The sequence below is a fragment of the Zophobas morio genome, unplaced genomic scaffold (genome assembly GCF_036711695.1).
Source record: "Zophobas morio isolate AGI-343-1 ecotype UQ-CSIRO unplaced genomic scaffold, CSIRO_AGI_Zmor_V1 ptg000054l, whole genome shotgun sequence".
Classification (NCBI taxonomy): Eukaryota; Metazoa; Arthropoda; class Insecta; order Coleoptera; family Tenebrionidae; genus Zophobas; species Zophobas morio.
Genome location: NW_026972159.1, coordinates 3,430,697 through 3,435,622, shown reverse-complemented (window position 1 = coordinate 3,435,622; position 4,926 = coordinate 3,430,697).

The following is a 4,926-nucleotide window of genomic DNA, read 5'->3' as shown; positions in this document are numbered from 1 at the left end:
TTTCCGTCTTCACACAACTACCAACAAATTAATTGTTCACACCACAAGTAGAATAAAAGTGGGGTTGACGTCACGGTTCGCGCCACTTTTCAAACTTAACCAATCAGAAGCTGCAATTCGAATAGAATTCAAAATAACTAACGGAAAAAAAAGAAAATGAAATTTGGTTGATTTTGTGTCCTCAAGAAGGACATGATTGATGAATTAATACTCAGTTTTTTTTTTCAAAAACACTCATAAATTTGAAAAAATTGGGCAAAAATGTAAGATGACGGACAAATTTTGTCTAACGATTTAGGATGTTTCAAATAATTTTAAAATATTTGCACGATTTCACAGAATTCGGTGTTTGCAATTTCAAAGTTACATTGTAAAATATTGTTATACGATGTTGATTTTTTTTTCAAAAATCTGGATGCTGAGGGTAAAAACTCAACACGGATTCTAAATTACGCATACATGGAGTATGTAGTTGTAGGTGGGGCTAGTACTTGTAAAGATAAGGCTGATTTCGGCAAATGATATAACCCTTAATAACATAGAGGGCGGGTGGGCGGGGCTAGTATTTGATAAGAGAAGACCGAACAATGTCAATATTAGTCACTAGAATGAAGAAAGGGTGTAGAAAAATCTAAACCCAGCCCCCCCCCCTCCCCGCCCATCTCGTTTCTTCATTTCCCTAACTTATTATTTTCTGTAAAATGGGAATTGAATTCTATTTTAAAAACTATAGAATCTAAGATTTAAAACAAAGTCTTCTGTATCTCCATTTTTCAGTTTTATGAATTTTAAATTTTCGATTTTCCAGTTATTCTTTTTTAAAATTTTTCGATTTTTCAATTTTCTCGGCTTTCGACTCCTCGATTTCTCGATCCTCTGATTTTTCGATTTCTTGATGTCCCAGTTTTTGAATTTTTCTGTTTAGATTTTTAGATTTCTCGTTTTTTTCATTTTTACTTTTGGACTTTTCAATTTTTTGATTGTACAATTTTTCGATGTTTCGATTTTTCAGTTGTCAGATTTTTCAATTTTTTTATTGTTCAATGTTTTAAATTTTAGATTTTTTGATTTATACATTTTTTGGTTTTTCAGTTCTTCAGTATTTATATTTTTCAAATTTTGACGATTTTCAATTTTCCGATTTCTCAATTAATCTATTTTTTAATTTCTCAGTTTGAAGATTTCTTTCAATTTTGGGATTTTTCAATGTTTCGTTTCTTCGACTTTTCGATTTTTCGACTTCTGGATTTTTCAATTTTTTATTTTTTAGATTTTTCAATTTTTCGCCTGTTTTATATTGCGATTTCCCGATTATTCAACTTTTCGATGTTTTAATTTTTCATTTTTAAAATTCTAGATTTTTCGATTTCTCAAGTTTTCAGTTGATTTATATTTTAATTTTTCAATTTTCGGAATTTTTAAATTTGAGATTGAGATTCGGATGTTTCGATGTTTTGATTGTTCAACCTCCCGATTTATCAATTTTTCCATTTTTAACTTTTCAATTTTTTGATTTGTCGGTTTTTCGATTTTTTGCTTTTCGGGTTTTCGATTTTTGAATTATCCGATTTTTGAATTTTCCAGATTCGATTTCTCGATTTGTTGATTTTTCAGTTTTCGATTTTTAAATTTTAGATTTTCGAATTCTTATTTTTTTTATTTTTTGATGTTTAGATTTCTCCATTTTTCAATGTTTTAAATTTTCGATTTTTCAGTCCTTGGATATTTTTTAATTTTTCAAGTTTTGACGTTTCTGTATTTTCAGTTTTCCAATTTTTCAGTTAATTTATTTTTCGATTTTCCCGTTTCTCGACTTCCCCAACTTTCGATGTTTTAGTTCAATTTTTCAGGTTTTTGATTTTTCAATTTTTCATTTTTTAAACTCTCGATTTTTTAATTTTCCAACTGTTTTATATACTTCGATCTCTCAATTTTTCAACTTTTCGATATTTTGACTTTTTAGTTTTTAAAATTTTGTTTTTCGATTTCTCGATTTTTTGATTTTTCAGTTCTTCAGTATTTCTATTTTTCAATTTTTCAAATTTTGACGTTGTTAAATTTTCAATTTTCCGATTTTTCAAATAATCTATATATTTTTGATTTTCCCGCTTCTCGTTTTCTCCAAGTTTCGATTTTTCAGTTCCTCAATTCTTCAAATTTTCGACTTTGCTTTTTTGGTTTTTCGATTTCTCAATTTTCCAATTTTTTAATTTCTCAGTTTGGATGTTTCTTTCAGTTTTGGGATTTTTCAATATTTCGTTTCTTCGACTTTTCGATTTTTCGACTTCTGTATTTTTCGATTTTTTATTTTTTAGATTTTCAATTGTTTTATATTTCGATTTCTCAATTATTCAACTTTTCGATGTTTTTTAATTTTTCACTTTTCAAATTCTAGATTTTTCAATTTCTCAAGTTTTTCAATTCATCTATATTTTAATTTTTCAGTTTTCGGAATTTTTCAATTTTCGGAATTTTTAAATTATCGATTTTTCAATTTTTCGAGATCTCGATTTATCCGGATTCGGATATTTTGATGTTTTGATTCTTCAGTCTCTCGATATCAATTTTTCCATTTTTAACTTTTTGATTTTGGCATATTTCAGTTTTTTTAATTTTCCAAATTCGATTTCTCGATTTGTTGATTTTTCAGTTTTTCGATTTTTAAATTTTAGATTTTCGAATTCTTATTTTTTTGATTTTTTGATGTTTAGATTTCTCCATTTTTCAATTTTATAATAGTTTAATTTTTCAATGTCTTAAATTTTAGATTTTTCGATTTTTGAGTTCTTGAATGTTTTTCAATTTTTCAAATTTTGACGTTTCTGGATTTTCAGTTTTCCGATTTGTCAATTAACCTATTTTTTGATTTTCCCATTTCTCAACTTCTCAAACTTTCGATGTTTCAGTTCTTCAGTTCTTCAATTTTTCAGGTTTTTGATTATTCAATTTTTCGTTTTTCTAAGTTTGCGTTTTTCGACTTTTATGACTTTGATTTGAGTTCTGTATTTTTCGATTTCTCGACTTTTTACTTTTTGAATTTTTAATTTTTCGTTTTTTAAACTTAGATTTTTCAATTTTCCGACTGTTTTACACCTCGATCTCTCAAATTTTCAACTTTTCGATAGTTTAACTTTTCAGTTTTTAAAATTTTAGGTTTTTCGATTTATCGAGTTTTCAGACCTTCAATTTTGGGAATTTTTAAATTTTCGATTTTTTTTTTAATTTTTCGTTGTATCGATTTTTTCAATTATCCGATTGTTCAATTTCTCGATTTTCAAATTTTTATTTTTTTGATATTTTCATGTTTGGATTTCTCGATTTTACAATTTTCCGATATTTGAACTTTTCAATTTTTAATTTTGCCATCTTGGTTTTTCGATTTTTTTAATTTTTTGACTTTTCAATTTTCCATTTTTTTTAATTTTCCAGATTCGATTTCTCGATTTGTTGATTTTTCAGTTTTTCGATTTTTAAATTTTAGATTTTCGAATTCTTATTTTTTTGATTTTTTGATGTTTAAATTTCTTCATTTTTCAATTTTACGAGATTTTAATTTTTCAATGTTTTAAACTTTAAATTTTTTCATTTTTCAGTTCTTCAATATTTTTTAATACGTATTTCAAATTTTGACGTTTCTGGATTTTCAGTTTTCCGATTTCTCAATTAATCTATTTTTTGATTTACCCATTTCTCGATTTCCCAAACTTTCGATGTTTCAATTCTTCAATTCTTCAGGTTTTTGATTTTTCAATTTTTCGACTTTGGTTTTTCGACTTTTTGATTTCTCAATTTATTAATTTTTTTATTTCTCAATTTTTAGATATTTCGTTTAAGTTTGTGATTTTTCAGTTTTTCGATTCTTCAATTTGTCTCCTATTTTTCAACTTTTCGATATTTGAGTTTTGGGATTTTTTAGTATATCGACTCTTCGATTTTTCGAGTTCTGGATTTTTCGATTTTTCGATTTTTTATTTTTTAGATTTTTCACTTTTTCGACTGTTTTACATTTCGATTTCTCAATTATTCAACTTTTCGATGTTTTAATTTTTCATTTTTAAAGTTCGAGATTTTTCGATTTTTCTAGTTTCCAATTCATCTATATTTTAATTTTTCAATTTTCGGAATTTTTAAATTTTCGATTTTTCAATTTTTTGAGATCTCGATCTATCCAGATTCGGATGTTTCGATGTTTTGATTGTTCAATCTCTCGATTTATCAATTTTATTTTCAATTTTTCAATTTTGCGATTTTTCGACTTTTCGACTCATCGATTTCTGGATGTTTTGACTTTTTGATTTCTCGATGTCTCAATTTTTGAATTTTTCTGCTTTTCGAATTTTCGATTTTTGAATTATCTGATTTTTCAATTTTCCTATTTTTTTTTTAATTTTCGAGATTCGATATCTCGATTTGTTGATTTTTCAGTTTTTAGATTTTTAAATTTTAGATTTTCGAATGCGTATTTTTTTGATTTTTTGATATTTAGATTTCTCCATTTTTCAGTTTTATGATATTTTAATTTTTCAATTTTTTCTTAATTTTCGATATTTCGATTTTTCAATTCTTCAACATTTTTTAATTTTTCAAATTTTGACGTTTCTGGATTTTCAGTTTTCCAATATCTCAATTAATCTATTTTTTCATTTTCCCATTTCTCGATTTCCCAAACTTTTGATGTTTCAATTCTTTAGTTCTTCAATTTTTCAGGTTTTTGATTTTCAATTTTTCGATTTTTTGACTTTTTGATTTCTCAATTTTTCAATTTTTTTATTTCTCAATTTTTAGATATTTCGTTTAAGTTTGTGATTTTTCAATTTGTCGATTCTTCAAATTGTCTCCTATTTTTCAATTTTTAGATATTTGAGTTTTGGGATTTTTTAGTATTTCGACTCTTCGATTTTTCGACTTTTTATTTTTTAGATTTTT